We start from the raw sequence: 19,056 nt of genomic DNA, 5'->3' as shown, positions 1-19,056 counted from the left end.
CGTGGAAATAAAGCAACTGAAAGAACCTCCAGCAAATGAAGCGTGGCCAGCAGGTCAAAAGAGGTGATTCTGCTACTCTGCTCTGCTCTGGTGAGACCTCACCTGCAGTACTGTGTCTAGCTGTATGCCTCCAACACAAAAGAGACCTGGAGCTGCTGGAGCAGGTCCAGAGGCGGGCCACAAAGGTGATCAGAGGGCTGGAGAAGCTCTCCTGTGAAGACAGGTTGAAGGATTGGGGCTGTTCAGCCTGCAGAAGAGAAGGCTCTGAGGACACCTTAGAGCTACATTTCAATATCTGAAGGGGACCTACAGGAAGGCTGGGGAAGGACTGTTCAGAAGAACCTGTGGTGATAGGGTTAGGGGCAATGGTTTAAAACTGGAGCAGGGCAGATTTAGGTTGGACATCAGGAGGAAGTTCTTTACAGTGAGAGTAGTGAAATACTGGAACAGGTTGCCCAGGAGTGTGGTTGAGGCCCTGTCCCTGCAGACATTCAAGATCAGTCTTGATGTATCCCTGTGCAGCCTGCTCTAGTTGGAGGTGTCCCTGCTGCCTGCAGGGGGTTTGGACAAGATGACCTTGAAGAGTCCCTTCCAACCCAGTGCAATCTGTGAATGATCTCAAAATGCAGTGGGAAGTGAATAATTCCCATTGAAAGCCTACCTCAACTGTAAATCATTTCAGTTCCAAGCCAAGATTCTCATTTATTTCTGATTAATTAGACAGAACCATTTGAGATTGCTAAATAATAAGATGACCCTGGGAAATAACAGGATTCCCCTTGAATGAACTCTAAGCAGCTTCAGTTGTTTATCAGACTGTTAGTGCATGACAGATGCCTGTAGTACTGATGAGCTAGAGGAAGTGGAAAGATGTTTCTTTAGCTAGGCTGATAACTAGAGGGAAAGCAAATGAAGCTGTGAAAAATCTTGGTCAAACAGTGTCCTCTCACAGTGTGGAAATTGGTGTTGGTCAGAGCCTGGCTAGAATCATAGAATGGCTCAGAGATCATCTACTCAAACCTCCTCACCATGGGCAGGGACACTTCTCAACTAGACTTGGTTGCTCAAGGCTGAGAGAGTAAAGGCTGCATCTGTCTTAGCCAAGGGATATGGGATTTGAGTCACAGAATCACAGAATGTTAGGGGTTGGAAGGGACCTCTAGATATCATCCAGTCCAACCCACCTGCCAGAGCAGGATCACCTAGGGCAGGTCACACAGGAACACATCCAGGTGGGTTTGGAAAGTTTCCAGAGAAAACTTCACAATCTCTCCAGGCAGCCTGCTCCAGGGCTCCAGCACCCTCACAGCAAAGCAGTTTCTCCTCATGTTGAGGTGGAACCTCCTGTGCTCCAGCTTGTCCCTGTTGTTCCTTGTCCTGTCACTGGGCACCACCGAAAGGAACCTGGCACCTTCATCCTGATACCCACCCCTCAGATATTTATAGACATTGATCAGATCCCTTCTCAGGCTTTTTTTCTCCAGACTAAACAGCCCAGGGCTTCTCAGTCCTGTTCTTTTTGCCCCCAAATCAATATGTGAGTGCAGGGCTCCCTGTATTTCTAGCTTGCATGTAGAAATTCCCATTGCTTCCTCCATTTCTGTGGACTTCACGTTCCTCCTTATTCATTTATGAATATGCCAGATCATTTCTAGGCTTTACCTGGATTTCAGGATGCAGCAAGACTTGAGCAAATCAGTTATTATTAACCTGACATTTTGGAGGAAGCCTGTGTCACCATTTACCTTCCCCACATTCAATCCCTGGTGAGCTTTGCGAACTGCCTTTTATTTCACATGGTCTTATGCTAAACCATGACTGGCATTATTTCCAGATATTAAAAATAATTTTATTTTTCCTGTGGTTATCCTCTATTGACTTTTTCCTCCAATACCAGTGTCCCAGAACAGGACAGCAGCAATGCTATAGAGAGGGAGATTGAGGCATCCTCAGCAAGTTTGGAGGTGACACCAAGCCGAGTGGTGCAGTTCGTAAGACTGAAGGGTGGGGTGGGTGCCATCCAGAGGGACCTGAACAGTCTGCAGAGGTGAGCTGAGGAGAATCTCCTGAGGTTCAGTAAGGCAAAGTGCAAGGTCCTACACCTAAATTGGAGCAATCCTTGATGTTAATCCAGGCTGGGGGATGATAAGATTGAGAGCAACCCTGCAGAAAAGGACTTGGGGGTGCTGGTGGATGAGAAGCTGGGCGTGAGCCAGCAATGGGCACTTGCAGCCCAGAAGGCAAATGGCAGCCTGGGCTGCATCAAAAGGAATCTGTGAATCATCTGTCTAATAGAGGTCATTAGGAGTGACAAATGAAGTGTTTCTTGATTGGAAATTAACCTGAATGTTGCAAGTGACAGTCTAAGAAACAAAAGTCTTAGAAAAAGTGTCACCATGCCTCTGTGTTCCAGGTGCCATTTGGGTTATTCTCCAGGCAAGGATTCAGTCAGCTACTTCTCAGGGGTCTAGTGGAATTTTTCCCCAGGGAGACTTTGTTAATTTGGAAGTGGCATTTCTGCCTCCTCTGTGTGGTTTTGTATACCCTCAAATGTATTAGTGCTTATGGCTGGGAGGAGAAAGACATCTGCCATCCAACCACGAATGCTGGTGCCCTGATTTTAGGCTGAGTGTGGTGTGTGTGTCTGTCCAATCTCTCTGGGGAAAGGAGCCAGCCAAGCCTGGATACTGAATGGAGCAAAACACTGGCTTCACTCCAATGAGCTCTAATTTTATTAGATTGTCTATGTGAAGCAGGTGGCAGACTGACTACCAGAGAACTTTTAAGAACAGAGATTGTAGTTTTTATCAGAGAAGTTTTGTTTATCTTGCACTGCAGAGGTCAAGTCAGGGAAAACAGTGCTGTCCTTACCATCAATTTCATGCCAATTAAAATCTCAAATGAGAGTCTTGTAGCTATCTCATCTGCTCTTGGTAGTGCAGTTGCTGCTTCTTTTATTTTTTTTTTAACTGCATTTATAGTGGAAGACTGAATATTAGATTTCAGAACCAGCCTTCCCCCACCTTGAAATGTCTGGAAGCAATACTTGCTTCTTGTATCTGTTGTTTTTTTTCTGGCTGAAAATTCAGCTGAGCATCATTTCCTCTCTGTGTTCCATCCATGATACTCAGTTCAAGAAGGACAGGGAGCTGCTTGAAAGAATCCAGTGCAGAGCCATCAAGATGCTGAAGGGAGCGGAACGTCTCCCTGCTGAGGAAAGGCTGAGGGAGCTGGGGCTCTTTAGCTGGGAGCAGAGGAGCCTGAGGGGTGACCTCATTCATGTTGATAAAGATGTGCAGGGCAGTGTCAGGAGGATGGAGCCAGGCTCTGCTCAGGGATGTCCAATGACAGGACAAGGGGCAATGGGTGCAAGCTGGAACAGAGGAGGTTCCACAGGAACAGAAGGGAAAACTTTCTCACTGTGAAGGTGCCAGAGTCCTGGAGGGAGCTCCCCAGAGAGGTTGTGGAGTCTCCTTCTCTGAAGACTTTCAAAATCCACCTCAACGTGTTCCTGTGTCACCTGCCCTAGGTGATGCTGCTCTGGCAGGAGGGTTGGACTGGATGATCTTTCAAGCTCCCTTCCAACCCCTAACACTTTTGTGATTCTATGAATTGCACCCTGGGCCAGTAGTTCATGTGCAGCAGTCCTCTTGGAGCCTATCAGTATGAAGGAGAAGGGATGTCAGCACAGGTGCCTGCCTTCAGTATATTTCTAAAACCAAGTGCCCAATATGCTGTACCCATCCACCTGCCACCAGGGGCTTGCAAGCCTGCCAGCTTTGATTCCTGCCTTAGCATGCCATGCCCACGAGGAAGGCACCCTTCCCAAGGTCACACACCAGTCTAGCTTTTTTCTCAGAAAGCTGAAGAAGAGTTATTCAGAACAACAAAGTAAAAAGGCTCTGAAAGGATCAGTCCCTTCAGCAGGTACTTTGAATCTTGCATGCAGCTGTGGGCTAGAGCTGTGGATGTCACAGAGAGGTAGAGAAATTAGCCCTGTGGGGACAGGTAATTGGCAGCTTCTCCTTCAAAACCAGACCCTTTTGTGTGGGGACTTTGTGTGTGCACATTTTCATAGCCAGACAGAGCTGCAGAAATATCTGATGTGTAATCTCCCTTTTTTTTTCCCTGCAGTGATTCAGCTGTGGAGAACAGCTGCTGCAGTTGAGAATGATCATAGATACCGTTCAGCCCTGATAGAAAGGGGGGAGGTTGTACTGGTGTAATCTGATTTCAGGCAGAGAATCTTCTTTGGGCAGTGTTGCTGCACCAGACTTCTGAGTTGATAACCATCCTCAGAAGCACTCTGTAAAACAGTGTAGTAAACACTGATTAATATCAAGGACATTGTGGAAGAGAGGATTAAATTGTAGGGTGTTATAACGTTTCTTTTATGAGGCAGTGATTGGGAAAATGGTGTTGAAAGCTCCTGTAGCTCCTTTGTAAAAATAACCTAAGAATACTTAGAGAAAACAAATCTCTTCAGAGACTTCACAGTTCATCCTTGTGGTATTCCAAGACATGAGGAGCATGCCTGAATGCCACTGCCAAAGAGCAAGGGTAACACATGGGTGCAGAGAGAGAGAGGATTTGGGCTGCAGCAGGCATCAGGAAAGTTTTCTTTTCTTCTGCATTTCTGAAAACTTCAATTCCAGTAAGACCTGAATGGATCAGATGCAGGCAGGCTTTGACCTCATGGATAACAGCACACATTCCTTAATGATTCCTGTCCAGCACAGTGAGATTTACCAAAATGCAGGATTAAACAGAGAAGCAGTTGGTGACAATCTGCAAAGTACAGGAGTTGTGTGTTTGTGCCCAGCAAGGGCTGTAGTGAAGCTGGGGAACATCATGAAACCCTCTTTTTGTTTTCCCAAAGCCCTTCCAAGAAATAACACAAGCAGGTGTGGATTGGGCTGGCTTAGGGAGCACCTGAAAGCAGCCTGTAGAAACTGCTAAGTAGCTGAACACAGAGTTGGTTGATGCCAAAGTTCACCAGAGGAGACCAAGGCAGGATCATTTCAGCTGATGTTCTTGATACAGCTGTCATTTATCTGTCAGGTGCTGGAAGCAATCAGCTAGCAAAGCTGCCTGATGGGGTGTTTATTTCACAGAAGGAAAGTTGCCTGCCTCTATGTAATAGGGCAGCACAAGAGGCCAGCTTGCTGTCACAGCTGGGTGTGGGTGGAAAAGCATGAGAAACATCAAGCTCAAAAGGAAGCAGCCGAGATCCAGAGTTTCCAGTGACAAGAGATCCAGGGAACTGAAAATATGATTCTTAATACTGTGTGCAGTTCTGGTGTCCCCAGCATAAGAAGGACACAGATCTATTGGAGTGTGTCCAGAGGAGGTCACAAAGATGATCGAAGGGCTGGAGCAGCTCTGCTGTGAGGACAGGCTGAGGGAGCTGGGGTTGTACAGCCTGGAGAAGAGAAGGCTCTGGGGGGACCTTAAGCTGCCTTCCAATACCTGAAGGGATCCTTCAGGAAGGCTGCAGAGGGATTTTTCATAAGGATGTCTAGAGACAGGACAAGGGGGAATGGTTTGAAGCTGAGGGAGAGCAGGGTTAGACTGGAGCTGAGGAAGAAGTTCTTCAGTGTGAGGATGGTGAGACCCTGGACTAGGCTGCCCAGGGAGGTTGTGGATGCCTCCTGCCTGGAGGTTCCATTAGAGCAGGTTGCTTAAGGCCTCATCCAAGCCGGTCTTCAGCACCGCCAGGGAGGCATCCACAACCTCCCTGGGCAACCTGTTCCAGTGTCTCACCACCCTCACTGGAAAGAATTTCTTCCTAATATCCAAGCTAAATCTGTCCTACTCAAGCTTCAATCCATCCCTTCATGTCCTATCATTAAAGGCCCTTGTAAAAAGTCCCTTCTTGGCTTTCTTGTATGCCCCTTTCATGTACTGGAAGGCTAATCTGAGGTCTTCCTGGAGCCTTTCCCAGCCTGAACAGCCCCAGCTCTCTCAGCCTGTGCCCATAAGAGAGGTTCTTCAGGCCTCTGATCACCTTTGTGGCCTCCTCTGGACCAGCAGCATTAACTGAGAAATATTTCTGTCCATGAACTGTGTCATTATCCAGAAAAAAAAGACAACATTTTCTACCAAAGTGGCCTGCTAACAGCAGCCCATTTGGTTAAGAAGATGCCTCAGTAATAGTGAAACAACTGGCCAAATAATCTTAACCCAGCTGCTCCTATCTTAATGATCTAAACTTCTATAGAACCAGTTGAGAACAGAGGCTGGTAGATCTTTCTCTCTGTCTGTCCACAAAGAATTCCCTCTGGAAGCAGTGGGAGTAATGCCCCAGTAAGACCTAAAGACCCAGTTTGTGAAAGTATTGCAGAGGAATTCATCCTTGCTGCTGAGAGCTTCTCCTTAAATCCAGTTGACATTATGGGAGAGGAGCAGAAGTGGGAGATGAATGTAAAGAGCAATTAGGGGAATAGTTTGCTTGTAAAGCAATTTTGGCTTTTTTTGCTGTTTGATTTAAAAATTATTTTAATTGTCTTTCATTTAAGAATGTTGAACCTTTAATGAAAATGAGAAATTAGAGGGGAAATTGCACTCATTACGAGGAGCAGGCTTGGATGCTGGAGTTGGTGCGCGATGCTGAAGCCACTTTGGTCTTTCAAGGAGCTGATTAAAGTGGTTCCTGCTTTTGTGAACATCTGTGCATTTCATGTGGCAATGCAGAATATCCCTTCCACTTCCTTCCTCTCTTAAATTCCTTCTGCTTTAGTACCTGTCCTGTGATGAACTGCAACAGAGGTGTAGGTCAAAGAGGCATTCTTTCCTCTTTGGATCCATACCCTCTATTGATGTGTTCCTTTTTACAAGGAGGGATGGGGGCAAGTTACTGCTGGGGAGATTCCCATTGGACTCCAGAAGAAAATGCTTCCACATGAGGACAGTTAGACACCAGAATCATCTCCCAGTGGATTCCCCTATATTGAACAGTTTGAAGACTCAGCTTTACAGGGTGCTGGGCCATCTCATTTCAGTTGGACTGAGAGCTAGAAAGGTTGGAGCAGATGATCCTTGGGGTCCTTTCTAAGCTGGCATTCTGTGATTCTCTTTAGCTGAGCCCTTTACAGGTATGGATACAGGTATATGTACATCATCATCAGTTAGGAAGAAAGATAGGAAATAATTTTATTTTGCTAGGTTGACCTGCTGGAAAGCAGCTCCATGGAGAAGGAGCCTTGGAGTCCTGCTGGACAGGAAGTTATCTATGTGACAGCAATGTGCCCTGGTGGTCAAGCAGGCCAACGGTCTCCTGGGGTGCATTAAGAAGAGTGTGGACAGCAGGTCAAGGGAGGTTCTTCTCCCCCTTTACTCTGCCCTAGGGAGACCATATGTGGAATGTTGTGTCCCATTCTGGACTCCTCAGTTCAAGCCAGGAAAATACTAGAGAGTGTCCAACAGAGGCTATGAGGATTATGAAGGGACTGGAACATCTGTCTAACGAGGAAATGCTGAGAGACCTGGAGCTCTTTGGAGAAGAGAAGGCTAAAGGAGGACCTTACTAATGTTTATAAATACCTGTAGGGTGGCTGGGAAGAAGAAGATGCCAGGCTCTTTTCAGTGGTGCCCTGTGATAGGACATGGAGCAATGGACACCAGCTGGAACCCAGGAGGTTCCCCCTTAGCGTGAGGAGAAATTTCTTTACTGTGAGGGTGCTGGAGCCCTGGAGCAGGCTGCCCACAGAGGTTGTGGAGTCTCCTTCTCTGGAGACTTTCAAGACCTGTACACATTCCTGTGTGATCTACCCTAGGTGATCCTACTCTGGCAGGGAGGGTTGGACTGAATAATCTCTGGAGGTCCCTTCCAACCCCTAATGTTCTGTGATTCTGTTTGTCACAGTTAACATCCACAGTCTTTTCTGTGCCCGGTATAGCTTAGCCCCCAACAGGCATGGCTATAGGTGTTGACACTTTTGAAGCTTCACTGGATTTCTGTGGGAGAGGAAAAGAAGGAGGAGGGGGAAAAAAAAGTAACCAAAAAACCCCCCAAAGTTCCTGTTTTATGTAACTGTCTCTCTGCTTTGGCTCTCCACAGTATCAATTATGGCATGAAATCTTGATTTGTTGCAAGGCATGGTTCCAGAGCTTATTTGCTAGACTCCCGCAGTATTTTAATGAAAATCCAATTTGATTTTGACAGGTGAGGGTTGTACTTTTAAAGGCAAAGTGGCAGATTTGTAGATAGTGACTCCTTGAAGAATGATTACAGAGACAGTTGCTTATATAATTACTGCATTATAGGTATGTTACCATGTTACTGGCATGAAAATCAGCAATTAATCCACATTCTTATGATCCCTAGCAGCTAAAATCGTAGGGAGTGAATAAAATATCTCAATCACCATAAGAAATAGAAGGGGTCCTCAAAAGAGGTCCTGATGGCTTAGGAAAATGAGATATCATGTCAGATAAGGAGATTGTGAGCAGGTATTTCCTAGACCCTGGCATTTCACTTTGCAGATAATTTTCTTATCTAGAAGAATTAGGGCTGTTTGTTGCTGGCATGTTTCTCTGTTTCAATGCTGAGCTGCTGCTCAGAAGCAGAGTTTTTCTCTTGGGTGCACCCAGTACAGCTCTCCAGCATTCACTGAAGCATTGCAGAGCTAAGCTACAGAGGCTCTCTTACCAGATCAGGCAGAGCAGGAGGGGATGAACATAGAGCATAGTAAAGGCTCTTGGAAGTGATGGGTGATTGCTTTATGTAAAAAGAAGCAGGGAGACTTGAAATCAGGCAGTGTAAGTGGGAGAGGAGTTGATCTAAATGGTTGGGCTTGGGACAGAAATACTGAGTTTATGCTTCTCCATGTGTCCAGTCCTTTGCAAGTGAAAATGACAAGGCTGGAGCTGTTGCATGCAGTGCATGGCACCTATAGAACTGAATTCTTCTTCTACAGGGGAGCTGGAGCATCTCTCCTATGAATACAGGCTGAGAGAGCTGGGATTGCTCAGCCTGGAGAAGAGAAAGCTCCAGGGAGACTTCATAGCAGCCTTCCAGTATCTGAAGGGGGCTATAAGAAGGCTGCAGAAGGGCTGTTTCCAAAAGCTTGTAGCAGTAGAACAAAGGCAATGGTTTTGAAATAGAGCAGAGCAGATTTAGATGGGACATTAGGAAGAAGTTCTGTACTATGAGGGTGGTGGAGCACTGGAACAAGTTGCCCAGGGAGGTGGTGGGTGGAGGCCTCTCTGCTGGACACATTCCGGGTGAGGCTTGGTGGGGCTCTGAGTGTCCTGATACAGTTGGGGATGTCCTTGCTGACTGCAGGGGGGTTGGACTAGATGACCTCTCAAGGTCTCTTCCAACCCAGAGCATTCTGTGATTCTATGGGAAAGGCAGTGCAGGCCTTGAAGTCAGGAACCAGTCTGAAGCTGAATACCACCATGTGGAAAGCTTTGGGATGGGTTTGTTGAATCCCTTTCCCTGGAGCTGTTCCAAAGAGGCAGAGATGTGGTGCTGGGGGCCATGGTTTAGCTCCACGCTTGGTAGTTAGAAAATGGTCAAACTTGATAATCTTGAAAGTCATTTCCAACCCAAATGATCCTGTGATTCACCAGTCTTTGCATTGATACTTTAAAGAAGTTTTGAGTCCTGCAGCAGAGACCTGTGGACAAGCAGCTGTGAAACAGTGATTGTGTCTTTCTAAACATTGTGAAATGCAGGGATTCAACACAGAACCTCCCACAAGCACACACATGCTCACCCAGCCTGTATTTGTAGTTCACTTTGTACCACAGAAGAATTAAATATTTAATCATTTTCTTCTTCTGGAGGTAAGATTGTGCTTTCTATTCAATTATTCTTTTTTCAATTAGCACTTTGGATGCCTGAAGCAACACAGAGGGTTCAAAGGTTTAACTGCAAGGCTACACATTTGCTGTGCTGGAAGATGCCCATTGTTTGGGCAGCTTTTTGTTTGAACTGAGCAAGTTTCAACCACTGCTAATTAGCTTTTGAACAGTAGTGCCTTTTTTGTTTTGTTTTGTTTTTCTGCTATACAACAATTTCTCTTTCATTTGCTCTGTGCTTAACCAGGTAAAGCAAACATTAAATCTCAATTAAGATTCCTGTACTCATCAAGTAGAAAATTTCATAGACTCATAGAATGGTTTTGGGTCGGAAGGGACCTCAGAGATCCAACCCTCCTGCCATGGGTAGGAGCACCTCCTATTAGACCAGGTTACTCAAGGCCTCATCCAACCTGGCCTTGAACACCCCCAGGCAGGAGACATCTACAACCTCCCTGGGCAAACTGTTCCAGTGTCTCACCACCCTTGTGCTGAAGAACTTCTTCCTAAGCTCCAGTCTAACCCTGCTGTCCCTCAGCTTCAAACCTTTCCCCCTTGTCCTGTCTCTAGACACCCTTATGAAAAGTCCCTCTCCAGCCTTCCTGTAGGATCCCTTCAGGTATTGGAAGGCTGTAGCTGGCGGTGTCCCTGCTGAGTGCAGGGGGGGTGGACAAGATGACCTTTGGGGGTCCCTTTCAACCCAGTGCAGTCTGTGAAGCAGCAGGTGATTTCCTGGTGCTTTGCTGGAAACTCACCCAAAACAGTCACGGCAGGAGCTGATTAGAAATAACTGTGGGGTGGGAGAGTGGCTGTGGGTGTCTCTGCCTGTCTCCTTGCACTGGTGGTGCAAGGCCCAGGGCCACACTTCCCTGGGGAAGCCACATGTCTCCTACCACAGTGAGTCACTTGCCTTAATTAACCAGGGAAGAGGCTGCTGTGCCGTTTGCGTTATGGCCTGGAGCCCCCAGCTCATTTGGATGCAGGCAGCCGAGCCCAGGGGGCTTCAGGGGACTGCAGTTTCCAGCCTCACACAAGGCTGCACTGGGGAAATGCCTTGCCCAAAACAGCATCTCTGCACTGCACTCCAAAGCTGGAGGAGGAGCATGAGATGTGTCACAAAAAGAGTCATTAAATTCTATTGTCAGATGAAAGAGAAATAGACAGAAAGGGACAGACTTATTCACCTGAGTCCTTTGTGTGCCTTTGCTGGGGAACTTTTAAGAAGCAAAAATTATGATGTCAGTTTGGTTGTTCAGTGAGTTTGCAGCCCAGAAGGTCAGTGGCAGCCTGGGCTGCATCAAAAGCAGTGTTGTCAGCAGATCAAAAGAGGGGATTCTGCCACTCTGCTCTGCTGTGGTGAGACCTCACCTGCAGTGCTGTGTCCAGCTCTGGAGCCCCCAGCACAAGAGAGAGATGGACCTGTTGGAGTGGGTCTAGAGGTGGTCACAAAGGTAATCAGAGGGCTGGAGCACCTCTGCTATGAAGACAGGCTGACAGAATTGGTACTGCTCAGCCTGAAGAAGAGAAGGCTCCAGGGAAACCTTAGAACTACATTTCAGTATCTGAAGGGCACCTACAGGGAGGCTGGGGAGGGACTGTTCAGAAGGGCCTGTGGTGATAGGACAAGGGGCAATGGTTTGAAAGTGGAGCAGGGCTGATTGAGGTTGGACATCAGGAGGAAGTTCTTCACAGTGAGAGTGGTGAGATACTGGAACAGGTTGCCCAGGAGTGTGGTTGAGGACCCATCCTTGCAGACATTCAAAATCAGCCTTGCTGTCCCTGGTGATCTAGTCAGAGGTGTCCCTGCTGACTGCAGGGGAGTTGGTCATCTTGTCCAGATCTTTGAGGGTCCCTTCCAACCCAGTGCAATCTGTGAAGGTGTAATTTGTACATTATAAATGAAAATATTGATATTGCTGTGTCAGAAAAGGAGTGTGATTTCTGGGCAGCTATGCTTATAAGAACCCTGTGCTGTGAAATCTGGTCTGTGGCTGCTAAATAGTTACCCAGCTAAAAGCTGTGCTGGCCTATGGGTATTTTTAGGCATCCTATCAATAAATATTTTATAAAGCACTGCAGAAAGTCATGGGAGGGGAAATATTTTCTTGCAGAGGAACCCAGTTTCAGGTTGCCTGTAAAAAATGATGTGGTCTCTCAGCTCTGCTATCAGATACAGACCCAGGGATGTTGTATATATATGTATATATATATGCATATATATGCATCAGAGGTGGTCACTGAAGAAACCCTGCTGTGCTGGTAATAATTTGTGATCCTTCAAAGAAAACTGGAAGGGCTCTAAGCAGGCCATGCAGTGATAAATACCAGGCTAGGTGTGTTCCTATGTTGATGAAAAGAAAAAGCTGTTTCTTACTTTTATTAACAACAAGGTCATATCAATAGGAAAGGAAGACAAAGAATCTTGATTGATACTCATGCCATGTGTTTAATGGAGAATAAAGTCTACAGATGCTCCCTCTAACAGCACATGCTGTTGTGAGAAGTCTGCCATCTCCAAGGCAGGAATCTGGGGATGATAATCACCTCTTGGAGGCTTCACTCTGCCATTTCCAGAGCTCAAGGTCCATGGCGTTGTGCCTGCTACTCTGTGTACATGAGACCCACCAAATGCTCAGTCTGTTCCTGTTCAGTTGAGGTAGGAGATAACAGTATCTTAAGGAGGCCTACAAGAAAGCTGGGGAAGGACTTCTTAGGGTATCAGGTAATGATAGGACTAGGGGGAATGGAACAAAACTAGAAATGGGTAGATTCAGATTGGATGTTAGGAAGAAATCCTTCCTCATGAGGGTGGTGAGACACTGGAGCAGGTTGCCCAGGGAGGTGGTGGAAGCCTCATCCCTGGAGGTTTTTGCAGCCAGGCTGGACGTGGCTCTGAGCAACCTGCTGTAGTGTGAGGTGTCCCTGCCCATGGCAGGGGGCTTGGAGCTGGGTGATCCTTGAGGTCCCTTCCAATCCTAACACTTCTATGATTCTGTGATGGCTACAGCTGAGGTTTAGCTCGCTGCATAACCGTACAATGGCAGATTGAACTTTCAGAGCAGGATCGTTGGAAGCAGCCCATCTGCTGGCATTTGCCATGCCCTGTTAAGCTGAAGAAACACTCAGTCATGGAGGAGAGATCACAGATTCACAGAATGTTAGGGGTTAGAAGGGACCTCAAAAGATTATCCAGCCTAACTCCCCTGTCAGAGCAGCATCACCCAGGGCAGATCACACAGGAACACATCCAGGCGTTTTTTCAATGTCTCCAGAGAAAGAGACTCCACAACCTCTCTGAGCAGCCTGCTCTAGGGCTCTGGCACCCTCACAGTCCCTGCACATGGAACCAGATGATCTTTAAGGTCTCTTCCAACCTGAACTATTCCATGAATCACCACAGGCTTCTTCTTGGGTCTACAGCATTACAGCTGCCTGAGAGGGTGGGAGGATCAGGGGGATTTTGGCTAATGAAGAAAACAGGAGCTAAGGTTCAAGATTGCAGAATAATTCAGAGCATCCCTTTTACTACAGGGTGGGAGTTAGAGATGAGTTTTCTATCCTTTCCCCCGGGACTGTGTAGATGTCCATATTTCTGTCTCCTCTCAAGAGAACCGAATGTTTAAATGTCAGCCTCATCCTCTCCTCATCTATTTTTAATGTGGAGAGTTGGTGTAGGGAAGCTGAAGAGCAGCTCCACACACAACTGCTAATTACAAACATCAGTTACCACTTGTTTTATTGTTTGGAGTTTGACATAACAGAATCAAAAAGCCAAGGTTTGAGAGGGCAGATTGTGTGGTCTGTGACAAAGTTGGTAGTGAGCATTTGCACGTGTCAAGGGTGTTTGAGAAAATGGCTTTGTTCTGTTTCCTGTAAAAAGACTACAGGGAGTGGCTGGCCTGCTCCACACATTGATGGATGAGGTTAAGAAGCATGACTTTCACGTGTTGAAAAGGCCTCCTGGATTGTATTTCAAGCCCCAAAACCCCAGCAAAGATGAATGATTCCTTTGCTCAGAGAGCATTCTGTTATACAGAGGGTTTGGTGGTTGGATTTTTTTTTTTCCTTTTCCCTAGGATTTTTGTCATCCCAAATCTCTGAGTGCAATTTGCATAAGCAGATGGTTTATACCTACTTTAATTCAGACGTTGCTGCAAGGAACAAAGGAGGGAGGCTGCAACGTTTTGATTCTGCTGAAGCAAAATATTAAGACATGCTGAAATAAGCTGGCTGCAGATCCTGGGAAGGAGATGTTGGGGAGCTGCCTCACCGTGCATCTGACAGAGTTAAGCAAGAGGCTTTGTCGTGTTGCTGAGCAAACGCAGAACGCGGCCGGGTCCTCCGTGGCCTCATTTTATGTAGGGCGCTCGCTTGGTACCGTGATGGATCTCTCATTACCAAAGGCTTCATTCTGAAATTAAGCCTTGTGCGCTCCTAGGACCTATCCAGTTCTGGCTGCTGAAGCAATTTTTAAAGTGTGAGATCAATTAATAAAATCAATTGGGGATTAAAGAACAGCAGGTGGAAGAAAAACGCTGCTAGCTGGCTGAGTATATGACTCGAGCACCCTGGAGGATCTGGTCTGCAGAGGTAGTTTGTCCATTGTCTGTGAGTTTTATGTCCATAGATTTGCTTTGCTAGACTGAATTAGCTTAAAGCCTAAACCCTCCCAAAATCTGGGATGCTTTGGCTCTGAGGTCTCTGACTTGAAACCTGATGCTGCCTGTTAATATCACAAGCATTGCACAGCTGCGTTTATTTTGAATAAATGCAGCCAGGAAAATTTAGATTAGCCAAGCAATGAAGTATTATTAAATGGACAAAATGCATGCAGGGGTGTGATTCAGATATTTCTGCTTTATCTGCAGCTTGGGCTTTTGAGATTTCTTGAACATTGCTTTTTTTTTTCATCTCCCGCCTCATTTATGCTGAATGGTTAGAAAATTTGATCTCGACTGAAGTTTTTCTTCCTTTGCTTCCAAATATTAATCTGATCCTAAGTCACTGCTCTTCAAAGCAGACCTCATTTGAATGGTGTGTTGTGCACAATCATTCAGAAAGTGTAATTGATTGCTTTTAGAAGATATTCACATAAGTTGATTTCACATAATTTGATTTCGTGGAAAGAAGCAGTTGAAAGATTTAACTGAATGCATAGGTCTGCAGGCTGTTGCTGAACATAATTAAATGAATAGCAAAACCTATTCTTCCATTCCTATTTATTGGAAGTACAGTACTATATGAGTAACTTGCAATCCTTATTGGGATACGGTAAGCCTCAGACAGTTTGTGTTGTGGTTATGAACATCATGCAGGAGCTGGTAAGCTGAAATGTAACTGAGGCACATCACATTCCCACAAATAAGTGCTATAGCAGCATTGCCTGAGACCTGCCTCCCTTGGGTTCACACCTGAAGGTGTCTTCATGGTGCAACAAAATGCCTTCTCAAGTTGAAAATGTTGTTGTGATGGTGAGGGTACTGCTAGCTTTCACGTTTTTAATTTCTTTTTCTCCAAGTAATTAAATTTCAAATGTTGAGAAACAGAGTAGAGCATTAGGGGAAATCATTTGCTGTCATAATATCCATTTATTCTGAAATTCAGCCTTGGGTGGCTCCTTCTATACAATTAATTTCTGCAAGCTGGTGTGATCTGGTGAAGAGATTCTCTCTGGGTAGTCTCACCTAACTTGTGGAGTTTTTCCCCTTTTCTCCATCTGAGTGCTTAGGTGTTACATTAATGTGCTGTAGAAATCAATCAAAATGAGGCTGTTATTGCTCTTAAATGACTGCATGCTGGGATGTAGGCTGTGTCTCTGCTTTTTAGGAGCTCTTTGTCTCAAAGCACTGCAATACAGCGCTGCATGCATAGCAGCTTTCTTGAGGGACCCTGTGGAAAGCAGCCCTGTAGAAAAGGACTTGGGGGTGCTGATGGATGAGAAGCTGGACATGAACAGACAGTGTGAGCTTGCAGCACAGAAGGCCAATGGCAGCCTGGGCTGCATCCAAAGATGTGTTGCCAGCAGATCCAGAGAGGGGATTCTGCCACTTTGCTCTGCTCTGGTGAGACCTCACCTGGAGTGCTGTGTCCAGGTGTCTGGAGCCATCAATATAGGAAGGACGTGGACCTGATGGAGCAGGTCCAGAGGGGATGGAGCACCTCTGCTACAAGGTCAGACTGAGGGAGCTGGGGTTGTTCAGCCTGGGGAAGAGGAGACTCGAGGGAGACCTAATAGCAGCCTTTCAGTACCTGAAGGGGGGCTACAAGAAGGATGGAGAGAGACTGTTTGCAAAGGCCTGCAGTGACAGGACAAGGGGCAATGGCTTCAAACTAGAGCAGAGCAGATTTAGATTGCATGTTAGGAACAGATTCTTTACTATCAGGGTGGTGGAACACTCGAGCAGGTTGCCCAGGGAGATGGTTGAGGCCCCATCCCTGGAGGTATTCAAGGTAAGGCTGAACTGGGCTCTGGACAACCTGATCTAGTGGAGGATGTCCATGCTGAGTGCAGTGGGGGTTGGACTAGATGACCTTTGGAGGTCCCTTCCAACCCAGACCATTCTATGGTTCTGTAATAAGTCTTGCATTTCTGCAGTATTTTTTTGTTGGCCAGAATGTAGAGCACAAAATCACAAAATGATAGGGGTTGGAAGGAACCTCTGGAGGTCATCCAGTCCATCCCCCCTGCCAGAGGAGGTTCACATAAAGGAGGTTGCACAGGATGGCATCCAGGCAGGTTTTAAATAATTCCAGTGAAGGAGAATCCACTATCTCTCTGGGCAGCCTGGTCTACCACTCATCACTCTGCCACCCTCAACCTAAAGAAGTTCCTCCTCATGTTTAAACTGAACTTCCTCTCTGGAGATATTTAAAACTTGCCTGGATGCATTCCTGTGTGATCTGCTCTAGGTGCTCCTGCTCTGGCAGGGGGGTGGACTGGATGATCTTTCAAGGTCCCTTCCGGCCCTTAACATTCTGTGCTTTTGTGATTCTAATGTTCAAGTTTGTGTCCATTACCTCTCGTGCCTTCACTGGGCACCACTGGAAAAAGCCTGGTCCCTTCTCTCTGACACCCACCTTGAAGTATTGATAAGTACTGATAAGATCCCCCCTCAGCCTTCTCCCATCCCAATTCCTTCTTTCCTTTTGCTGTTGGATAAAAGTAGGAAAGGATGCCCCAAATGGCAGATATCACATCACAGAGCAGCCAAGGGGTGTTTGCCTGTTTGGTGTTGCAGTGTACAACGTTCCTATGCATCTGAAAACTGATACCTGATCCAGGAGGAGAGAGGCGTGGAACAGTGCTGTGCAGGAAGCTCCTGCACTCCTGTCAGCTCAAAATCTTGCTCCTCTGTGTTGAAGTTTATTGCAGACATTAAAGTTCATTGATAACTTTAAGTGACATTAAGTTAACTTGAAGGTAAAGTTAACATTTAAGTTCCTGGTGACGTTAAGTGAAGAGTATTGCTCCATTATCATGAAGAACAGGCAGCAACAGATGAAATAATTTTATTTTTTTTTTATCCTGGGTCTTAGAGTGATGCAGTGAAGTCTGAACAATGACTGCAGAAGGTAGAGCACTGAGGGCAACAGAGGGCTTCAATCATCTGGCAGGCTAATTAGAAGTCTTGCAGCAGGGAGACAAAGAGGAGCAGAGGTTATAAAAAAAACGGATCTTGCAGTGATATTAGGGAGAGGAGAGAGGTCCCACACTTCAAAGGACAGACCTCCAGAGAACTGCTGTGGAGGAGGAGGAGGAGGTTGGGACCTTTGTGTAAGATAAAAGAATACTAAAGATGTGAGAAATCAGTGGTGGGCAGTGTGTGAAGGTAGTTCAGTAGCTTTGCTCAGATCTGGGAAATCTGGGGAATCTTTGGAAATCTGGAGAGTCTTAGGAAATGTGGGGAATCTGAGGAAATCTGGAGAGTCTTGGAAATCTGGAGAATCTGAGGAAATCTGAAGAGTCTTAAGAAATCTGGGGAGTCTTAGGAAATCTGGGGAATCTTAGGCAGTCTGAAGAATCCAGCCATTACATGTTTTCGTATATAGCCTTAAAGAAAACAAAAATAAAGAAGAGGGGAACACCCTCCCCCCACACCACCTCCCTGTACTAAGGTGCTGCACTGCTGAAGGGAAAGAGACCCTACTGAAGCTCCCTCAGCCTCCTATAAACATAGAGACTTGCACATGACCCATTGGTGGCTGTCCAACATGGGGCACTTGGGGCTTGCTGACAATGACAAACTGCCTGGATGCCTGATGTGGAACTGGTAGGAGAAGCACTGACATGTTTGTGTTTAATGCAGGCTTTCTCATAGATTCACAGCTTCACAGATTGCTTTGGGTTGGAAAGGATCCTCAAAGGTCATCTTGTCCAACCCCCCTGCACTCAGCAGGGATACCTCCAGCTACATCAAGCTGCCCAGACACACATCAAGGCTGATCTTGAATGATTCCAGGGACAGGACCACATCCCTGGGCGGCCTGCTCCATTATCTCACCACTCTCATTGTAAAGAGCTTCCTCCTGATATCCAGGAATATCTCCCCTGTTCCAGTTTCAAACCACTGCCCCTCATCCTATCATCACAAGCCCTTCTAAACAGTCCCTCCCCAGCCTTCCTGTAGGTTGCCTTCAGATATTGAAATGCAGCACCAAGGTCTTCCTGGAGCCTTCTCTTCTCCAGGCTGAACAGCCCCAGTTCTTCCAGCCTGTCCCCATAGCAGAGGTTCTCCAGCCCTTTGATCTTCTTGGTGGCCCTGCTCTGGACTGCTCCAGCAGGTCCATGTCTGGTTGGTCTGTATGGTTGTGCAGTTTGCTCTCCTGACAGCAGAATGCATCCCTTCCAGGAAAGAGAGCTGAACCTGAGGAGCTGAGGTGTAGTGGAGATTGTTATGCTGTCAGACAGAAGGAGCATGTCAGCATGAGTGTCACAGTCCTCAGGAAGGGTCTGACACATCCTGTGGCTGCCATCACGCCACTATCAATGAACCACTGCAGTATGCCTGCTTCAGCTCCTACTGACACACAGAGTTAGAACCATGAGCAGGCTGGAGGTAGCTTACGCTGCCCTCCAAAGCTGCACAGGAAATCTCTGCTCTTTTTCTCCAGCATAAATTTATCCACCTGGGACTTAGCCCAGTTTTAATGAACTTCGTTTATATCACTCTGACATTCCTAAACAGACAAGCCTGACAGGCTCAGGGAGTTTAATTACAGCCTTTCCCAACATAACAAGCCTACTTAGGG

The 19,056-nt window shown here is 46.5% G+C and overlaps 1 protein-coding gene across 20 annotated transcripts in view; it reads left to right on the top strand.

Moving 5' to 3' along the window:
- NRXN1 (neurexin 1) overlaps nucleotides 1-19,056 on the top strand; it is a 767,737-nt gene that overhangs the window by 715,993 nt on the left and 32,688 nt on the right. The gene's annotated exons all lie outside the window — the stretch shown is intronic.

The sequence above is a fragment of the Indicator indicator genome, chromosome 2 (assembly GCF_027791375.1).
Source record: "Indicator indicator isolate 239-I01 chromosome 2, UM_Iind_1.1, whole genome shotgun sequence".
Taxonomy (NCBI): Eukaryota; Metazoa; Chordata; class Aves; order Piciformes; family Indicatoridae; genus Indicator; species Indicator indicator.
The sequence above is the reverse complement of the archived record's forward strand: the minus strand, read 5'-3'. Positions and strand labels throughout refer to the sequence as shown.